Source organism: Thunnus maccoyii, chromosome 2 (genome assembly GCF_910596095.1).
Source record: "Thunnus maccoyii chromosome 2, fThuMac1.1, whole genome shotgun sequence".
Lineage (NCBI taxonomy): Eukaryota > Metazoa > Chordata > Actinopteri > Scombriformes > Scombridae > Thunnus > Thunnus maccoyii.
The window spans coordinates 12,479,504-12,501,739 of NC_056534.1; the positions used below are offsets into that span (position 1 = coordinate 12,479,504).

Here is a 22,236-nt window from a genome sequence, read left to right on the forward strand (position 1 = left end):
GAGTGTATATTGACTGTAAATCACCAATTCACTGTCAGAACATAGTGGTATACGGATAGTTGAATGATAACTTATTAAAGATGCATGAAGCATTTCAATAAATCTAATAAATCAGCTGAAGAGGACTTATGTGTCTTATCAATAATTGGCAATAATTCACATATTTAAGATGAGAGAAAAAAATACAAAATAACTGATGTGAATCAGGTTATTACACTTCATATCAGTGAGAACAAAACAATTAAATTTGTCAATCAGTTTGACTCCCCACAGAGATGCCAACAAACTTCAACCTTAAGGAGGAATGGGCAGTGGGAGCCTTGGTATCCCTTCAGATTCAAGATAATTCATGACTCAAGAAAATGTGGAGCTTATTTCTTGGGTCTCAAATCCCTCTGTTGTCTATTATGTATCTGGTATTAAAACTGGATGAGATGTCCTGCAGCAGTAAGTGGCCACACAAAATCACATTCCAACACATTTGTTTACACTGTGAACATAACACAGACTGACACAACCAAATATAATCCTAGTGAAGAAAGCTATCCTTAGAAACACAGGCTGAAGTTCTCTGTTAGCTCATAGCTGTCATCAGGCCCCAGTAGACACTCCCTGGTTTAAATAGAGACTTACCCTAACCATGTTGCCCAACTATACTGACATATTATCACTTTTTAAGTTGATAGAGTGAACTTTTTAGCAGACAGTTGCTATTTACACATCTAACAAACTAAAAATAACTAGCATTCATTCTCAGAAAAAATATTTGGCTCTTAAACTACTAAGTGTTCTACTTGCTTCACCAAGTAGTCACTGATTTTGTGTGTCTGCTGTTCAGTGCTGGTCAGGAACTAACTGTACAGTGGATTTTCAGAGTTTTTATGCTGTGGCTGAAAATGGCAGTGATCAGAGCAGTGAGAGCTCATCAAAACATTAAAGTGGGCCAGCAAATGAAAACAAGCTGAACGATGAAAAAAAAAGCTTCATAGAACTGAGAGGAACTGCAGAGTCAGGTGATAATTTTCTGTGGGTTCATTACTACAAGCAACACCTCTCACATTACACATAGTACTGACTGTAGACATAAGATAATTAGAAATGTACACACATGTGTTTCTGTGGCTGTTCAGCCTCTGACTGATCTCAAGACTCAACAGGAACTCCAGTTCCTTCTGTTATTGTTTACCAGACCCTTCACTTTTGTCCTTGTCTCTCTACATTCATAAACTGGAGTTGCACGTTTTTGTGCAAAATCTGCTAATTCTTGCTACTCCTAAATCCACTTTGCATTCAGTCTGAACATACCTTTATTCTGTCTTTCCATAATTGTGTATATAATGTTGCTGTGTTGTAAAACACAAAATTAAATATAAGCTTGCTGTAATTCTTTGTCTATTTTAACAGGGATCTTGGCAACCCATACAACACTCCGAAATCAGCCTTGTCTCCTAGAAACTGCATTTGTATATTAACTTGTTTTCCTAATTATGTTGGAAAAACTATCTGAATTATGTTCAAAGGCTACATTTTTTTGTTTGTTTGTTTGTTTTGTTTTGTTTTGTTTTAGGCAAAGGAAACACTCCTTGCAAAATATGTATTTCAAATTACTGAGCAGCCCATTGCTGGAACTATCTGTCTGATTAAGGGAGATCTGTGGAAATGTTCAGTTAGACAGTCAAAAACCTTCTGCACATAGTACAAACATGATTTCTGGAGGAGTTAATCCTCATAGTGTGCAGTGAGTATTTTTATTTTTACACCCCTTTCTTTTTTACTACTTTTATCTTGACTCCTCCTCCTCTTGGCTTGTCCAAGGAGACCCCATGTCCACCTGCTGACTAGTTGTTGTTGTTGATTGTTAGGGTTGTGTTTGTTGTAGCTTTCATGGCCTTGTTTCTTCAGGCATGAGGGAAAAACTCCACACATCAGAGTAATACAGTCTTCTTATATGATTCTAGTCTTGACAGCAGTGATGCAGAAACATCTAGCTGGGGACTCACTGAAACTCTGCATCCTGTTTGCTGCATCTCAACACTCAATCTATGCCTGCTATCAGTATGATTGTGCATGTTGGTTGAATGTGTCCGCTGTGACTGTGTGCATCTACCCTTTTCTTTATGCCTTTTTATTTCACTGTCACTACCCACTGTCAAAAATTTAGTGTTCTTTCTGTCATCTATTCAAACAAACTTCTCTGTATCTGCCAAGCAAGTATTGTACTTTTTTAATTAATCTGAAAATTAATTAAACTCTAATCTAATTTCTTGGATGTTTTTTTATTCCTTGTATTCTCTTAATCATGTACGACTATTTATGCTTGGTAACATTAGCTTTATTAGCACAATGTGATAAATTGCTATGTCTTTTCAATGTGCTATTTCATTTTGGGTTTTTTTGACTGTTAAGTATTTGTGATGAAAGTCTGCTTAGTTATATGAACTTAATCTAAAATTTGAATGTGAAGAGCGAATATGTAGAGCCAGATTGAAAATAAATGATCTTTTACAATGTGTGCAGTCAATTTAGGTCATGAAGATCAGCCTAACCAGATATTTTGTTCCCCAAATGAAAGAGTAGGAAACTGTGTGCTCACCCTCCACTACTGTACATCCCAAACTGTGAGCTAATGCGGTGAGCTACAGTCCGAAAAACAAAACAAAAGAAAATCACTCTGCAGTTTATAGTAGCACACTGTTCAATTGGCCTCGCTTTCTGTGCTTAAATCATCACTCGCATAGTGTCTTGATAATCCCACTCATCGCCTAGAGCATCTGACCTCTGACATTACAGCTCTCACGGCTTAATCATAGGAGACATTAAGCACTTCTGTCTGTCCAGTAGGTTAATATTGCCATTAGAAAGCCATTATTCACCAGGAGGACCATGAGCTCATGCCAGTCTGTGCAGAAACACCAAATCCGTCTCCCCTGCTCTGGAAGGATAATTAGCATGAAAAAGGTTGAGGATGGGATGTCACTGGCTGATATTCATCACTGAGCCACATACAAACTGTGGGCTCCATTAAGCATGTCACTGAGAGTCCATCAAGACTGTGTGTTTGTGTTTTATAGAAAGAGAGGGCTCTAGTTTGAGAATGCTAAACATTAAAGGTATTGGCATTGTTACTGAATTTGAATAAAGCACAATGTCTTTAACGCATCAGCTGAGTTTAGATTGATGTTTTGGACCACTGAGGGCTGTGAAACACAATACTGACATATTATTATCTTAAAAAGTTGTTAAAGGCTCTCTTTAAGACATATAAAAATACTGCTTTGAATAATATTTTGTGTCTGATATGTCTTATTCCACAAAAAAATTAAATTACCTTGCTAGAAATTCTTACCAATGACATCTACTCCTTTTCCCTCATTAAAAAATCCAGAATCTATGAATATGCAAATAATTTTCATTTCCAAAGTTCAACTGCTGGATACAAGATGTCTCCTACTTCACTGAAAAGTCTATTCTCAGTGTATGTGCACTGGAGGTTCAGGTTTCCTCATCATACTTGTGTAAGTTGTACACTGGACCACGTTTGGCTCGTAGGAACACGCCTTTTACTTAAATTTAAGGTGAGCACAGAGAAACTTTCCACCTTCAGCAGATCAATGAGAGAACAGCTTTCCAGTGTCAACCTCTTCAGTACAGTGAAGCTCAAACATCAAAAAGTAACAACAGTAACACATTTTTGAGTGGAGGGGGACTTGTTAGCAAACTTGCCTAATTTAATATCCAGCAGACATTGAGCAACATCAGCACTCATTTGGAGCCGTGTGTCTGTCACCCAATAAATGAGTCCAAAATTCACTCTCCTTTAAGCTCTGTTTTGGGTTTCACCGACTCCTTTATATGAATGAATGAAATGAATGAATGAAATTTTTAATATTGTGTCATGCATACAACTGTATGCCCAGCCCACATGGGCTTACAAGACACCATGAATTCCAACAAGCCAGGACCAGAGTACAATGTATATATTGTAAAAAGAAAATCTTTCATCTTCAGATCTAGAGACAATCATTAAATAGTACAGACATCCTGAATTACAGTTGGGAGCTTGCCATATATTACTGAAAAGTCTAGTAAACATTAATTAAACAATCTATCTTGCCTTTTTTTCCAGGCTTTTGAGATAAAGTTAGCAAACTTAAATACATCAAAATTAAACAGCCATTCCAGTTTTTGGTCATCTGAACACCAAAATATTTCAGGGTTTAGTCGAGCAATTTCATGAAACAGTAGCTCTCTTAAGCCATCATAATTTGTACAGTACAATAGAAAATGGGACTCACTTTCCACTTCACCCAAATCACAATTCTCACACAATCTATTTTCCTCTGGAAATAGATATATGTATATATATACATATATATATATTTATCTTTAGCTGCTAAATGGCCCATTGTGTTCAACGACTAGTCCCTAAACTAGACTATCTTTGTCTGTCCGCTATTTGGTTTCCTCACATGTAGCACACAGTGGGTACATCAGAACTTGTTTGCTGAAAACAGCTCTATGCTGCTAGGAAGGAGGTTGATTACAGAGGTATGAGTGAAACAGAAACTGTTCAGTTGCAAGCCATAAAATCAAAACAATGAGCTAAAAGTAGAACTGAGTGGAACTGTAGAGTCTGTTATTAGAGCAGCCTTAAATGTTCATCATCAGCACAAACAGTGACCTCTAAAAGTATCTGTTACATATTCCAATAACATTTTGTGCACAAGAAATCATTATAAAATTATCATTATGTAGAAATGATTATCTGCCATATAAACCAGCATGAGATCGGTGCTGTGATACACCAAGCCTGCATGAAAAATGTAACTTAACTTACCATCAATAACCTGCAGCTTTAATAGCCAACTTTCCATTGTTTGGTTGCATTACCCAGCAGCAAAAGGTAAGGTGTTTTAGAGTCACAAAATACAAAGAAAACACTTTTGAGGGACATTGGAAGCCTTTATAACAGACACTAGGGAGGTGACAGGAAATAAGGGAGAGAGAAATGCAACAAATATCCCTGGCTGGACTCAAACTGGGGTCGTCAAGGTTCATGTTCGGCGTCTTAACCCCTGAGGACAACACTTGATAAATTAGCTTTGTGGCTTGCCGGTTCAGTTTGTAGGTGACACATGTTATGCTTAGGGGAAACATTAATGGCATGAACTGTAATATTTTTTAAAGATGCCTGACACCATGACTAGCTCCGTCTGAAGAGAGGTACCTAGTTCAATTTGGGACTGTCACTCTCTCCAGGATGCTTCCCATTAAAAAACATAGGGAAGTAGAGTGTGCTGTGCTTTAACAGAGGTGGGGAAGTTAAGATTTGTGTGGACAATAAACCACATAAAGATGAGATTTGCTTACTTATTATAAGTGTTTTGTTTTGGTTAAGAGAAGAGGCTTCAAGGATCAGGACTAGTGGTTGGTTTGGCAAATGTACGTCTTGTTAATTTTTCCACCTCCAATAAACAGCAGCATATAGCCACTTCCCCAAATGTTTTCTCCACAGACAGTCCCAAATTGGGCTGTGTGTCTGTCAGACAGTCATATCACTGTGTCGTTCTGAGTGAGATGGTCCAGCTGCTGCTTAAAAACAAGTCCAGTTATTGACTCATACATCCTATCATTTCATTTCAATATCCTAAAATATCTGATAATAAGGTGCTTATTGGTGAAACTTGTAACTTCAGGTTATCAATATCACTCATTTGACATGTAAAGGCTGACAGACTGTACTCATCTTTTTAATACGATGGACTGTTAAAATTTAGTAATGTTACGACTTCCTTCTTGAAATATTATGACTTTTATAACTTTTTTCTCAAAATATTTCAACTTTATTCTCGAAATTTCCAATTATTTTTTCCAAAAACTGGCCCTAATACTCTGCTGTACAAAATCAATATTTATTTGATTTAGTTGTGTATTCAGTATGTAATTTCTGCCACTAGGGGTCTCTCAAAACAATTACAAAAGACGGAGTTTGATGACGTTGTGAAGTAGCATGGGATCATGAGAGTTGTTGTCTTCATTGTTAAACAACCACCATTGCCATCATTGCAGTCAGCTTCTCTCGGTTAGGATTACTTCAGTGTTCATCATTCAAAAGGTTTTTACTGGTAGCCAAATTATCTGTCTCCTCTTCTCCAAAACGAACACAGAGATTACAACCAGTAAAAACACTGAATAAAGCTGTTTCACGTTAAAAATCAGTGTTTCTCTGAGGCTCTTTGGCAGACAGAGGACATCTAGGAGGGACTGTGTGTGAGCCAAGCAGCCGCTAACGTTTGCTCAGCTTGTTTCTCTGATAACGTAAGATTGAGACGTCTGATGACTAAAATTCTTCATCCGGTTAAAATATATATTTAACAACGACCAAGATCTAAAAAGTTCATCATAAAAATGTTCCTTAAAACTGATTAAAGTCCATTTTCTGGCGGGCAACAACAACATCCACATATTATCTTGTACGCATATACTCTTTAGTAGACAGCGTTGTAGCTGTTTACTACCATGGCATCAACCGACGCATGCACATAAGATGATCACCATCTTGTGATTGTATACTCTTTGGTAGAGGGGGTATGACGCCATTGACAGGCGACCAAATGAAAGGGACCATTACCTAGATTAAAATGACTGATTTCTCTATGTTTGAAAATTGTTAGAAACATTTGGGATAATGTAAGTACACAACTTAACAAAATATATAACATAGTTCTAGTTGTAATAGACATTTTATTGGAGAATGGTTACATGTTATAGCTTTAATTTATTGTTGGAAATGTTAGTCTTCATATACTGTTTATTTTATATTAATTGTTTGCTTGCCTGTGGACAAATTTTACATTTTTGCATGTTCAGCTGACCTGCTGTGCACTGACTAAAAGACTCTAAATTACACTAGCAGCAGTTAATTGGAATTAATTAACTGGAAGTGTACCGATTGAACATTGTCTCTCTTTAACCTTCAATTAACTTGTATAATTAGATACAAATTACATCGTCCTTTCCAGGAAACCTCCAAGGAAATTATTAGGAATTTACAGACTCATGAAATAAAGCCTTACCCATCATTTCAACCAATGCATACTACTTCTCTAGATGCTTAAAAAGTATGTGGTAGAGTCAGAGTCATGTTAATATATTTTAATGTATAACATCACTATAATATGTTAAAATGTTTCTATAGTAACTCATGATCTTTGGCCTTAGAATATATGCATAAAGAATTATATCAAACTTTAATTATTTAGGCTTCTCATCAGTTGGATTTTTTTTATTAAATGTCATATCTTATTAGTTTAATATTAGCACAACTTTAATTAATTTGTGCATGTTAGAATGCACACCTCCTGTTATTCTATTGTTCAGAGAGCTGCTCTGTTCTTCTAACATCTACTGTAACATTTCACATGTTAGATTTTCGGTGTGAGGACCACCTGTAAATGAAGTAGACAACACCATGACTGAGTGTTTACAGTGATGTCTTATCCCATATAAATTTCCAAGCAGCAGATGTCCTTTGTTAGCACTTATTTTAGCACGTTGTCCTTAAAACAAATCCCATCTGAATGAGGATTTAATCTGCTCAACTGCTGGTTCTGGGCTTGTGGCCACATTACCACTATATGTGTCATTGTCAGTGTTTACACTCCATCTCCAGTGTACGGCTCTGCAGTAGGTGATGTCATACGCCCTCTGTGAGATTAGACACAACATCATGACAGTGTTTCCAGTCATATAACAAATGCATTCTTCCACAAGAAACAGACAGAACTTGTTTGTGCAAATGCAGATGATAAATAAATCTTCAGTGGTCTTCGAGTTAATCTGTGTTTTTAAGAGTCCACTTTGTTTATTCATGTTGAGTCATAGCATATCATCTTACCTACATCACATGACGCGTGGAAGCTGTTTGTTAAAACAGGATGTACATCATAGAACTAGTTTAAAATTGACACATTTTTAAACAAAGTCAGTCATTCACATGCTAATTAGACAGATAACAGCTTTTCATTAGAACAATAGGAGCGCTGAGCTTCTTGAGCAGCTGGGTTTACCCCTGCTTTAAATCAGAATATGGTTAAGATTTTCATTTTAGTGTTAGCCTGTCTTTCGGTGACAACTTAATATTTATTGGTCCTTTTCATATGCTGTAATTATGGTCCAATGTTGGCATCAAGTGAAATTTGTGAAATCTTATGCTTACATTTACATAGTTACATTTTAGTCAGATGCTACATTACCTTTTCTTTCTTTACATTTTAGGTATCCCATCCTAAAAATAAGCAGCTTCTGTACCAAATGAAGATTATGTCGACAGATGGATGTTTCATTGGCTACTGATTAATTAGGGCAAGACCACACAAAATAACCCCATTAACACGATGTCAGTTTCAATGAATAAAGTGAAACTGAATGGCATTTTATGTGATTATCAGGATCATCCAATGGTGTCTAAAGTGGCAAAATGACTCCACTGACAGTAATTTTGATGTCTGTTTTTCTCGGTTTCTTCAGAGTGGCTCCTTCTGTCCTGAGTGTGTCCTAAAATATGACCTCATTTAGTAGATGTCTTCATCAGGAGGAGGCATTTCAATCTCATAGGGTTAAATGCTGAGGTTTCCCCATCTGACAACATTACTGAAGAATCCATTCAGATGAGCTATTACATCTCTCCGGTGGATTCCTTTATTCAGAAACCTGTACGAAATGACTGCAGCTACAGCCTTGCAGATGCACTGTATGATTGTGTCGTATGTGTTGTGACAACCCCTGCACAGTCTGAATGTGTGTGTGTGTATTAACTTGTGCTGTCATTAAGGTGCCTGAGAAGTTGATTGTGGTGGCCAACCTGATGTGGAGCACCTGGGCCCAGTGCTCCCATAGGATATAAAAGCCCCAGTCATCAGCATGGCTCTCTCTTCTTCCCCGCTACCAACTCTTTGCTTTTGTTTGGCTTTTGGTCTTACAACATTCTACGTCACCTTATGCACTAGGAGTGCCTGAGTACAAATACATTATATGGCAAAGCACAAATAGTGTTTTTTTATGAACATTTTTTTGTACAAATTTTTTAAAAATTATTTGTTTTTGGGAAGAAAAAGAAAACCATGTCAAATACCAGCGTGCAGGTTGGTTACATCGCTATCTCAGTCTCTCCCCTGTGCTCCACTGTTACATCTATCAGCATGTCTCAATGAGGGGAGTCACATCCACCTGCTGCATGACACACATTTCCCTATTTGGACATCTCTCTCAGAGTTATGGGTGTTCCCCAGAGATGAAGGCCCTGTTTACACCTGGTATTAACATGCATCTCCACATGCATCCTGAGTGACCACTTGTGATCAGATCTCACTTCCCCACTCTATATGCAAATAAACACAGACATCGTTTCCATTTTCAAAGACCAAATTTGTTCATTATTCGACCAAAGCTGTGTTCAACTTGATAAATGTTCAGGATATATATAAACATTCCGCATCGAGCGAGAGAGAGAGAGAGTTATGCAACGATCTCCAAGCAGCTGTGTCTCTCCATTCAGAGACACTGTATGCATGTACGCACAAGACACAGCAGCATAACTTCATTCTTCAAATATCCGACACACCAACAGGGTCAGTCAGGATCTAATGTTAATTAATGTTCTGTATTCTTCTACACATGCAGTAAGTCATCTGTTACACACAAAGTCCAGGTTCATACAGTGAAACTGTTTGGAGTAAAGCAGTCATCCTCCTGATAAATATTGAGCTCATTATGTTGAGCAGCGGGGCAAAACTAAAAACTATTGTTATCAACTTGACAGGACAGAAGAGACTATCCAGCAACGTTTAGCTTCTGAAATATTTTTTTAGACAGACAAGCGAAAAATGAATGGTTTAATTTATATTCTAATTGTCGATTTGAAGAGGGAAACCGGTTAGGGGAACGAGAAAAACAGGAAAAACAGGAGGTGGGTTACGTTTTTAATTCACATGAAAAACAAAATAATTTGTTTATCCTGTTATCAAACAAGTTGAACAGCTTTGGACGGAGGGTCTTGTGCCTAGTCTGCCGGAAAATAGAGGACATCAGTTGAGTAGGCGGTCCTTCAATGTGGCCCAGGACGCATTGCGTTTACACTACTAAAAGAATGTGGCCACATGTGGCCCAGACCACCTTCGAATGTGGTCTGAGTGATCGGATCTCAATCCGTCCTCAATGCGTCTTGGGTGCGTTTACACCTGTACTTAAAGCTGTCCACTTGTGATCGGTTCACCCGAGACGGATGTTAATACCAGGTGTAAACAGGGCCAAAGCTGAGCTACTGACACACGCTAAGTACTCCCAAGGGACTCTCCATAACCTGTTGTTCCCCTTCTCCTTTCCACAAAGTTAGGTTGTAAAAAATATGCAGTAAATGAAAAGTGTAAAACAAGAATCGCCTTTGAAGTTCTTCTCTACACATTACACGCTGTGCTGTCTCTGTGTTATGAGTGTATAAATAGGTAGAGGTCTGTCTGTACATTGGCTTGGTAATCAGCGCAGTCGTCTATGATATTGAAGACTTGAGTTCAAGACTTAGTGTGTGGACCTCCTTTGTAAGCTAGTTTATACATTCCACCAATTTTTTTTCTGATTTCTAGACAATTATCACAAAGCTGAATCCATAAGTGAAGGCATGAAAAGAGTCAAGGAAAAACCTACACGTCGAAGATTATTTTAAAGTAAGTCAAACCTGAACAGCATTCACTGCAGGGGAAATCCTACATAGCACGTTGTTAGTGGCTCGCTGGCCTAGGGGTATGATTCTCGCTTCGGGTGCGAGAGGGGAGGAATGTGGTTGGTTCTTGTGGGCTATCTGATTGATTTTGCAAGTTTGGAACTGTTGGGAAGCTAAGACATCCTAAGAAGGATATGAGAATCAAACTGCTGTATACTTGGCAGCTCGGCACGTCCAATTGGGACGGGACTTCAATAGATGCATCTACATGTTGACGGTGTCAGTTGGGAGGTATGCTAGGCATGTCCCCTTAGGAGACTTCAGAAGACGCCAGGAGCATACTGAAATGGCTGCATATCCACTCTTTTCTCGAAACGCCTCACAATCCACTGTGAAGGGCAGGAGGAGGAGGCAGAGGAAGAGAGCATCTAGGCATTTTTGCTGAGCGTGCAACAGCTGCAACAGCACGTGGAAAGTGGCTCGTTGGTCTAGGGGTATGATTCGGGCTTTGAGTGCGAGAAGCCCCGGGTTCAAATCCCGGAGAAGCCTAGATGAAAGGAATGTGTTTGCTTCTTGTAGGTTACTTGACTAGTTTGGAACTGTTGAGAAGCTAACAAAGAGGTGGGAGTTGAACTGCTGCCTATTTAACACATCCACTTAAAAGGAGACTTCAACAAATGCCAAGAGCATACTGAAATGGCTGCATATCTCCTCTGTTTTCAAAATGCTTTGGGATCCCGTAAGAGGAGCAGAAAGACCATGAAGGGGAACAGCGCATCTAAACATCTTTGCTGACCATACAACCATTGCAACCTGACCTGGAAAGTGAATACAGATAGATGAATGGATCCAACAGTGGTTGCTGGTTTAAAGGTATACTGTGTAAACTTCACCGAGCTGCTATTGAATGGCTAACTCTTTCTGTGGCTCGTTGGTTTGGGGTATGATTCTCGCTTTGGGTGCGAGAGGTCCCGGGTTCAAATCCCGGACGAGCCCAGATGGCAGCAATGTGGTTGCTTCTTGTGGGCTACCTGATTAGTTTGGAACTGTTGGGAAGCTAACAAGGTGATTAGAGTTGAACTGCTTTATACTTGGCAGCTCGATAAATCCACTATGGGGGAAAATTCAGTAGACTTCAGGAGGATACTGAAATGGCTGCATATCCCTTCTGTTTTCAAAATGCCTTGGGATCCCGTAAGAGGAGCAGAAAGACCATGAAGGGGAACAGCGCATGTAAACATCTTTGCTGAGCATACAACCATTGCAACCTGACCTGGAAAGTGAATACAGGTGGATGAATGGATCCAACAGTGGTTGCTGGTTTAAATGTATACTGTGTAAACTTCACCGAGCTGCTATTGAATGGTTAGTTCTTTCTGTGGCTCTTTGCTCTAGGGGTATGATTCTCACTTAGGGTGTGAGAGGTCCCGGCTTCAAATCCCGGACGAGCCCTGAGGTTCAAGAATTAGGCTGCTTCTTCTGAGTTGTCTGTTTAATTTTGAAACTTTTAGTAACAGTTGGGAAACTAAGACATACTAAGAAGGAGGTGAGAGTCAAACTGCTTCACCTACATGTTGAAGTTCCTAGTCTAACGTTTGGGAGGTATGCTGGACACGTGGATGCTGGACGAGACTTCAGTAGATGCTGCTGTAACTTGACCAGGAAAGTGAAGACAAATGGACGATGGATGGATGGATCCTGCAGTTGTTGCTGGGAGAAAGGTACGCTGAGTCAAATTCTCCCAGATGCAATCACATGGCTTTTGCTTGGTATGGCTCGTTGGTCTAGGGGTATGATTCTCGCTTTGGGTGCGAGAGGTCCCGGGTTCAAATCCCGGACGAGCCCAGATGGCGGAATTGTATTTGCTTCTCGTGGGTTAGTTGACAAGTTTGGAACTGTTGGCAAGCTAAGGAGGAGGGAGTTGAACTGCTACTTATTTGGCAGCTCGACACATCCACTTAAGAGGAGACTTTAATAGATGCCAGGAGCATAATGAAATGGCTGCATATAATCTCCTTTTTCAAAATGCTTCAGGATCCCGTAAGAAGAGCAGAAAGACCATGCAGGAGAACAGCTCATCTAAACATCTTTGCTGAGCATACAACCATTGCAACCTGACCTGGAAAGTGAATACAGATAGATGAATGGATCCAACAGTGGTTGCTGGTTTAAAGGTATACTGTGTAAACTTCACCAAGCTGCTATTGAATGGCTAACTCTTTCTGTGGCTCGTTGGTCTAGGGGTATGATTCTCGCTTTGGGTGCCAGAGGTCCCGGGTTCAAATCCCGGACGACCCCAGATAGCAGCAATGTGGTTGCGTCCTGTGGGCTACCTGACTAGTTTGGAACTGTTGGGAAGCTAACAAGGTAGGTGGAGTTGAACTACTGCATGCTTGGCAGCTTGATTAATCTACTATGGGGGAAAATTCAGTGGACTTCAGGAGGATACTGAAATGGCTGCATATCCCCTCTGTTTTCAAAATGCCTTGGGATCCCGTAAGAGGAGCAGAAAGACCATGAAGGGGAACAGCGCATTTAAACATCTTTGCTGAGCATACAACCATTGCAACCTGACCTGGAAAGTGAATACAGATAGATGAATGGATCCAACAGTGGTTGCTGGTTTAAAGGTATACTGTGTAAACTTCACCGAGCTGCTATTGAATGGCTAACTCTTTCTGTGGCTCGTTGGTCTAGGGGTATGATTCTCGCTTAGGGTGCGAGAGGTCTCGGGTTCAAATCCCGGACGAGCCCAGATGGCAGCAATGTGGTTGCTTCTTGTGGGCTAACTGACTAGTTTGGAACTGTTGGGAAGCTAACAAGGTAGTTGGAGTTGAACTCCTGCATGCTTGGCAGCTCGATAAATCCACTCAGGAGGAAAATTCAGTAGATGCCAGGAGGATACTGAAATGGCTGCATATCCCCTCTGTTTTCAAAATGCCTTGGGATCCCGTAAGAAGAGCAGAAAGACCATGAAGGGGAACAGTGCATCTAAACATCTTTGCTGAGCATACAACCATTGCAACCTGACCTGGAAAGTGAGAACAGATAGATGAATGGATCCAACAGTGGTTGCTGGTTTAAAGGTATACTATGTAAACTTCACCGAGCTGCTATTGAATGGTTAGTTCTTTCTGTGGCTCTTTGCTCTAGGGGTATGATTCTCACTTAGGGTGTGAGAGGTCCCGGCTTCAAATCCCGGACGAGCCCTGAGGTTCAAGAATTAGGCTGCTTCTTCTGAGTTGTCTGTTTAATTTTGAAACTTTTAGTAACAGTTGGGAAACTAAGACATACTAAGAAGGAGGTGAGAGTCAAACTGCTTCACCTACATGTTGAAGTTCCTAGTCTAACGTTTGGGAGGTATGCTGGACACGTGGATGCTGGACGAGACTTCAGTAGATGCTGCTGTAACTTGACCAGGAAAGTGAAGACAAATGGACGATGGATGGATGGATCCTGCAGTTGTTGCTGGGAGAAAGGTACGCTGAGTCAAATTCTCCCAGATGCAATCACATGGCTTTTGCTTGGTATGGCTCGTTGGTCTAGGGGTATGATTCCCGCTTTGGGTGCGAGAGGTCCCGGGTTCAAATCCCGGACGAGCCCAGATGGCGGAATTTTTTTTGCTTCTCGTGGGTTAGTTGACAAGTTTGGAACTGTTGGCAAGCTAAGGAGGAGGGAGTTGAACTGCTACTTATTTGGCAGCTCGACACATCCACTTAAGAGGAGACTTTAATAGATGCCAGGAGCATAATGAAATGGCTGCATATAATCTCCTTTTTCAAAATGCTTCAGGATCCCGTAAGAAGAGCAGAAAGACCATGCAGGGGAACAGCTCATCTAAACATCTTTGCTGAGCATACAACCACTGCAACCTGACCTGAAAAGTGAAGACAAATAGATGGATATATGGATGGATCCAACAGTGGTTGCTGGGAAAAAGGTTCACTGTGTAAACTTCACCGAGCTGCTATCGAATGACTCCCACTTCCTGTGGCTCGTTGGTCTAGGGGTATGATTCTCGCTTAGGGTGCGAGAGGTCCTGGGTTCAAATCCCGGACGACCCCAGATAGCAGCAATGTGACTAGTTTGGAACTGTTGGGAAGCTAACAAGGTAGTTGGAGTTGAACTACTGCATGCTTGGCAGCTTGATAAATCCACTATGGGGGAAAATTCAGTGGACTTCAGGAGGATACTGAAATGGCTGCATATCCCCTCTGTTTTCAAAATGCCTTGGGATCCCGTAAGAGGAGCAGAAAGACCATGAAGGGGAACAGCGCATCTAAACATCTTTGCTGAGCATACAACCATTGCAACCTGACCTGGAAAGTGAATACAGATAGATGAATGGATCCAACAGTGTTTGCTGGTTTAAAGGTATACTGTGTAAACTTCACCGAGCTGCTATCGAATGACTCCCACTTCCTGTGGCTCGTTGGTCTAGGGGTATGATTCTCGCTTCGGGTGCGAGAGGTCCTGGGTTCAAATCCCGGACGAGCCCAGATAGCAGCAATGTGGTTGCTTCTTGTGGGCTACCTGATTAGTTTGGAACTGTTGGGAAGCTAACAAGGTGATTAGAGTTGAACTGCTGCATACTTGGCAGCTCCATAAATCCACTAAGGAGGAAAATTCAGTAGACGCAAGGAGGATACTGAAATGGCTGCATATCTCCTCTGTTTTCAAAACGCCTTGGGATCTCGTAAGAAGAGCAGAAAGACCATGAAGGAGAACAGCGCATCTAAACATCTTTGCTGACCATACAACCACTGCAACCTGACCTGGAAAGTGAATACAGATGGATGGATGGATCCATCCAACAGTGGTTGCTAGTTTAAAGGTATACTATGTAAACTTCACCGAGCTGCTATTGAATGGCCAACACTTCCTGTGGCTCGTTGGTCTAGGGGTATGATTCTCGCTTAGGGTGCGAGAGGTCCCGGGTTCAAATCCCGGACGAGCCCAGTTGGCAGCAATGTGGTTGCTTCTTGTGACTGACTAGTTTGGAACTGTTGGGAAGCTAACAAGGTAGTTGGAGCTGAACTACTACATGCTTGGCAGCTTGATAAATCCACTATGGGGGAAAATTCAGTAGATGCCAGGAGGATACTGAAATGGCTGCATATCCCCTCTGTTTTCAAAATGCCTTGGGATCCCGTAAGAAGAGCAGAAAGACCATGAAGGGGAACAGCACATCTAAACATCTTTGCTGAGCATACAACCATTGCAACCTGACCTGGAAAGTGAATACAGATAGATGAATGAATCCAACAGTGGTTGCTGGTTTAAAGGTATACTGTGTAAACTTCACCGAGCTGCTATTGAATGGCTAACTCTTTCTGTGGCTCGTTGGTCTAGGGGTATGATTCTCGCTTCGGGTGCGAGAGGTCCTGGGTTCAAATCCCGGACGAGCCCAGATAGCAGCAATGTGGTTGCTTCTTGTGGGCTACCTGATTAGTTTGGAACTGTTGGGAAGTTAACAAGGTGATTAGAGTTGAACTGCTGCATACTTGGCAGCTCGATAAATCCACTAAGGAGGAAAATTCAGTAGGCGCCAGGAGGATACTGAAATGGCTGCATATCTCCTCTGTTTTCAAAACGCCTTGGGATCTCGTAAGAAGAGCAGAAAGACCATGAAGGAGAACAGCGCATCTAAACATCTTTGCTGAGCATACAACCACTGCAACCTGACCTGGAAAGTGAATACGGATGGATGGATGGATCCAACAGTGGTTGCTAGTTTAAAGGTATACTGTGTAAACTTCACTGAGCTGCTATCAAAAGTCCAACACTTCCTGTGGGTCGTTGGTCTAAGCAGTGAAAAACAAACTCACAACTGATAACTTGCAGCATGACAGGAGGACAGAGGACATGAACAGATAAGACAGAGCAGCACAGCGCAACAGCAGCACCATGCAGCAACGAGTTATTCAGACCTTCAGGGGGAAAGTTAGAGTCGCTCTGTGTGCCTGTCGTTTTCAGACTTTCTCACAATTCCCAATAGGCTAATAAGTTTTTAGGTAATCTACCCCCAGAAAAAAAAGATGCATCATACCAATTATCTATATTTCCAAGTTTGCTCCCTCATTTTAAAACACAACCAGATACCCATGCTTGCATGTGTTGTCTTATTTCATGTGTGTGTGCACAGTGGGGGTTGGCTCACAAATTTCAATCACTGACCTCACGTTTCAGTCACGTTAACTTGATAGGTATGTAATGGTCATTTGTCTAATCTTATTCGTCAGGTGTTACTCAGGATCTTTCAGTGTAAAGTTGTGGAGCTGGCCTACGTATTGCAGCAGTTCAGCACTAAACAAGGCCAGAGAAAGGTCAAGTGGGTCAATTTACCATGAATAATTCTCATTTTATTATTTTAAAAAAAGTACTACTAAAATACCAGTCAAAAGTTGTCAGCCCTGGTTTAAATTCATTTTCTTTATTATAATAAATCTTAATTTGCTGGCATTTTTGGTGTGTCCAGTCCTGTTCTTTGACATGGCCAGTGGGCCAGGTTATGACAGTGTCACACCTCTAAAATGAGAGAGAGAGCAATCAAGATGTGCTCTGCACACACCGTTTCCTACTGGTTTTCACCATTCTGGGTGCTTTTTTTCATCAAATCCAAACTAGTTTAAAAGCCAATTAATGGATGTAGGCTGGTCATCCGTGTGCTGTAGCTCTATGGAGTGGATTACAGCAGCCAGCACTGCATGCTTTGCAGTCTGTTCCAGACAAATCTCAATGAAAAGTATACTACTGTGTTGTAAAAGCCGAGATAAAAGCTGAGATGTGGTGTAATTTCATTAAGATTCATGGTGTGCTGACAGAAAAGACATTAGCGCAGGGTGATTCTTATAAGTATTATTAGTAATAAGTAACAATGTGTTGAATTATCATTATGATGCATGTATAACCTCACAGATCACATATAATCAATATAAGGGCACAGTAGTGTGTTAAAAGAATCTTAATTCATACACTGGACAAATTTGAGTGTGTTTGTATTCAATGTCACTTTGCCTGGGTTTGCATTAAAGTCTTCACCTTTTTTTAAAATATTCTCTGGAGAAGATCAAGAAATAAGGGTGTAAAATGGCAAGAATAACTTATAAAAAAAAATAAGGCCAGGAGACGATTTGGCAATAATGGTGTAAAATGATCCCCAACAATTATATAAAAAAAAGAACATGACTAGATAGAACCGGATGTGCCAATGCATATCCAGCTCAATTCAAAACCTATCGTGGAGAGTTTTTTCCAACGAATGATGAGGATAAATTATAATGTATGTGTAATTGGCTATGATAAAGAGGATGGACAATAGGTGTGACCTATGCAGACCCAAGGGTATAAAAGACTACGCCCTGAGGCCAGAAACCTCAGAGCAACCTGGTGCATCTTGTGTACACTGTTTGCTCTCCTTTTTTGCCGGCATTAAAGAACACTTTGCTGCTTGGAACTCTGACTTCTGATTTTTTACAACAAAGAGTAGTTTTTGACCTTGTGTTTCTCCAACTGCAACCCATCAATTTGACACGGCATAACAATGATCAATTTTACATGTAGGTGATGAAATATGCATATCATTCAGTTCAATGTAATGGCCTTGAGCTGGAAAGAAGATTTTTGACAACTGGAAGTGACTAGTGAAATACTTTTAAATGGTGGATAAATAGTTGCTGAATGATTGATAACCTAATGTAAGAGTTTTAGATTTATTTCACATGAATGTGAAATATTAAGTATTTCATAACAATATTCATCAATTATATATGTCAATGAAGTATTTACTTATGTATAAATACTATTTCACTTTCCCTGACAACTAAATAAATTCCATCTGCCGTTGTTTTATGACACACTATCGTACATGTAATAATATATATATTTTAAATATGTTATTAAATAAAGGCAAAATGATGAAAATGAAATCAAATCAAATATTGTTACAGCTATGTTGAGTTATCAATCATTAACTGTTTATACAACAAGCGCTTCTTAGGAGAACTTATATTTAATTCATTATTACTAATGATAATCAAGCTAATCTAATGACTTCACATTTAACTTGATGACTGTAAATGAAAAAATGTATGTTTCTCATCATCAAAGTCATCAAATTGTCACGTATACATTAGTGTAGTGTATTTTAAAAAGCTGTTTGCAACTGTGCTCATATTGCACTTGTACTCCTGCATACAGTATTAGAGGCTGGATACATTAGCATTGTACATTAGTGTGCATCACACCTACAATAAAAACAATATATTTATAATTCTTGTCAATGTCTATCTCCTGAATTCAGAGGGATTACAAAAGATTATGTTAGTTTAGTAATATATCAGAATTCCAAAATGTTTTATCTCCAGCTTTGTATTTTTTGTTTGCATGGTTTTATCAGGTATTGTGTAATTATTATATTTACATCTGTTTCAGTAAACAAAGAGGGAAGTAGATCAGTATGGAGATACAGATAAGATTTGCCCTCGGCTTTGTGATTTTGCATAAACCAGCAAACACAATTTCTACATTTATTTGTATCCATATGGATGTGAATTTGTTTAAATATTCAAGACAATATTCTGGTTTGAATAGTAGTGCATATATATACGGGTGACAAATTAAAGGAAAAACCTGAATAAATGGGTGGACAAACATAACAAATGCAGATGTTTCCACATGGGTGCACTGCATGGTACAATTAAGCAATTAACATCCAATCATGCTCTGTGGCATGTATAAAAATGCTAAGCAGGCCTAGTTGATTCTGTTTTTGAATCAAGATGGCAAGAGGAAAAGATCTAAGTGACTTTGAAAGAGTATTAATTGTTGGGATACAGATCGCAGGAGCTTCAATCACAAACACTGCTCAACTGGCTGGTATTTCAATAGGAACAGTAACTAAAGGACAAACAGAAGAGCAACTCTTCCTTAGGCGACTGAGAATGTCAATGCAGGATGTGATCAGACTGTGTCAGCAAGAACAGTCTGTCAACAATTACATAGAGAGGGATATTATAGTAGAGTTACAGTGCATAAACCCCTCATTACAAAGATGAATGCACATTTGAGAGTTTCCATCGGCATTGCAGTGTTGGAAGACCATAGATTTCTTGTATCTGGGAATTAGGTTTTGGTACAGTGTCTACTGCGCCTGTTAAGTCCAATCCTTGAGAGGCAGACTCGGTGGCAGATGTTTCATGTGTAAGCCTGCCCCGATGATGTTGGTGATGTGGTGGTGTCCTATTGTTGTTTTATATATCAGCAGCCCACAGTGGAGTGCCTGCTGCCACTGAAGATGGTCCTCAGCAGTCCTGAGCGGCATCTTCCCAGGTGGCAGGGTTGATGTTGATGGACTTAGGGTTTTGCTTGCAGACATCTTTACAGCGTAGTTGTGGGCAGTCAGTTCGCCTCTTGCCAGATGATAGTTCCGCATAAAGAATGTCCTTTGGGATTCGTCCATCATCCATTGGCCGGACATGGCTCAGCCAGCAGACGCCTCACCACCTCAGCAGAGAGTACAAACTGGGAAGCTATGCTCTCACCAGGACTGCTTTGTATGTGATCCTGTCCCTCCAGGTGATGCCCAGTATGCATCTCAGGCAGCGCAGGTGGAAGCTGTTTAGCCTCCACTCTTGATGTGAGTATAGGGTTCAAGCTTCACAACCAGAAAGGAGTGTGCTGACAACACAGGCTCTGTACACCTGTATCTTTGTGTGGACTGTGAGTTTGGCATTGTCCCATACTCTAGCTGTAAGCTTCCCAAAAGTAGAGGCTGCTTTTCCAATGCAGCTGCTGAATTCAGTGTCAAGGTTATTGGTAATGGTGCACCCGAGGTAAGTGAAAGTGCTTCCAGCTTCCAGTGTGTAGTTGTTGATGTTAACGGAGATTTTGATTTTGTTCAGGCTGATGGTCAGGCTGAAGTCCTGGCATTCTTGGGAGAACCAGTCCATGGGTTTGCAGGTATTCCTGGAGTGTGCTGCCACTGCTGCATCATCAGCAAACAGCATGTCCCAGATGATGACTGGTCTGACCTTTGTTTAAGTTTTCAGTCGATCGAGGTTGAATAGGTTACTGTCTGTCATTGTGTGTAGATAGTAGGGGTGTGCCCAAATACAAATACATTACTCGGCAAAATACAAATAGAGGGTTTTTTTACGAATATTTGTTTCATACAAATATTTCAAAAATTATTTGTTTTTGGGAAGAAAAAAACCCATGTCAAATACCAGCATGCAGGTTGGTTACATAGCTATCTCAGTCTCTCTCCTCTGCTGCTGGATATGCCTGTATGAGTCGTACATTATCCAGGTTTCTGATGGTCTGTGCCAGAGTGACAAGCTCTGTCATTTCTGCACTAAGGTGTCACCTATTATTAGCACCTATTATTATCTGCTTATTAGTTATCAATGTCCTGAACACGTTTATGTTATGTGATGTCAACTTTATTGTCAAACTAAGAGTCCCTTAGAAAAAACATAAAACACAAACAAGGTACAGTACATACATTAAGATAAAAATGCCAAAATGCATGATGACAATCCACCGTCCTTCTGGGAGAATGTGCTTTGGACAAATGAAATAAAATTAGAGCTTTTTGGTAAATCATACTAACCCTATGTTTACAGAGGAAAAAAATGAACCCTTCAAAGAAAAGAACACCATGCCTACCCTGAAACATGGAGGAGGCTCAGTGATGTTTTGGGGTTACCTTGCTGCCTCAGGCACTGGGTGCCTTGAATCTGTGCAGGACAAAATGAAATCATAAGACTATCAAGGCATTTTGGAATGAAACATATAGCCCATTGTCAGAAAGCTGTGTCTTAGTCTCAGGTCAAGGTGGCCTGGGCAAGGTGCTCTTGTGCTCTACAACAAAGTTTTAATTTTATCATTTTATGGACACAAGTCATCTCAGGCCTAGTTTCAGAGAGCACTTAAGCTTAAAATTAAGCTTTATTTTGTTTGTTTGTTTTTTTTTAGTGGAAATCGTGACCAAATTAAGTCACCTTCAGAGATTAAAATACCGCTGACAATCTAGGGATTACTACAGGCTTGGAGGAAGGCCTGAAGTGCTTGAGTTAGGGTTGGGGTTAGGGTTAGGGTTAGGGTTAGGGCTGAGAAGACCAATTCCATTCTCAATCCTAGGTCATCATATACTGACACATGCATAGGCTACTATTTATACAACCCTGGAGATGTTTGTATCTTTATGATTCTTGGTTTTGGGAATTTATGTCAGCATGACATAGTCCATTCAATCAGAATCTGTTTTATTAGCCAATGCAAGCATACAAAGAATGTGTCTTGGCGTTTGCTCCCAAAAAACACAACACAGAAGAATAAAAATAGACAAAAGCAAGGTAATAATAAAGACATAGTAATATTAAAATTGAATTGAAATCTTAAAATCTATTTACAGAATGGAAAAGTAATAGTTTTGAAATGGGATATAAAACTTGAAATGAAATATGGACTGTACAAAGGAAATAATAATAATGATAATAAATTAATCATAAATTATG

General features: G+C 40.0%; 7 non-coding genes across 7 annotated transcripts; all 7 read left to right on the forward strand.

Moving 5' to 3' along the window:
• Positions 1-12,490: 12,490 nt before the first annotated feature.
• trnap-ugg lies at positions 12,491-12,562 on the forward strand. Its single transcript has one exon. It is a non-coding gene; the product is annotated as a tRNA-Pro (tRNA).
• Positions 12,563-13,399: 837 nt separating this feature from the next.
• On the forward strand, positions 13,400-13,471 carry trnap-agg. The gene has a single exon. It is a non-coding gene; the product is annotated as a tRNA-Pro (tRNA).
• Positions 13,472-14,248: 777 nt separating this feature from the next.
• trnap-ugg lies at positions 14,249-14,320 on the forward strand. The gene has a single exon. It is a non-coding gene; the product is annotated as a tRNA-Pro (tRNA).
• A 389-nt stretch (positions 14,321-14,709) lies between these two features.
• On the forward strand, positions 14,710-14,781 carry trnap-agg. Its single transcript has one exon. It is a non-coding gene; the product is annotated as a tRNA-Pro (tRNA).
• Positions 14,782-15,143: 362 nt separating this feature from the next.
• On the forward strand, positions 15,144-15,215 carry trnap-cgg. Its single transcript has one exon. It is a non-coding gene; the product is annotated as a tRNA-Pro (tRNA).
• Positions 15,216-15,603: 388 nt separating this feature from the next.
• Positions 15,604-15,675, forward strand: trnap-agg. Its single transcript has one exon. It is a non-coding gene; the product is annotated as a tRNA-Pro (tRNA).
• Positions 15,676-16,054: 379 nt separating this feature from the next.
• trnap-cgg lies at positions 16,055-16,126 on the forward strand. Its single transcript has one exon. It is a non-coding gene; the product is annotated as a tRNA-Pro (tRNA).
• The last annotated feature ends 6,110 nt before the right edge of the window (positions 16,127-22,236 follow it).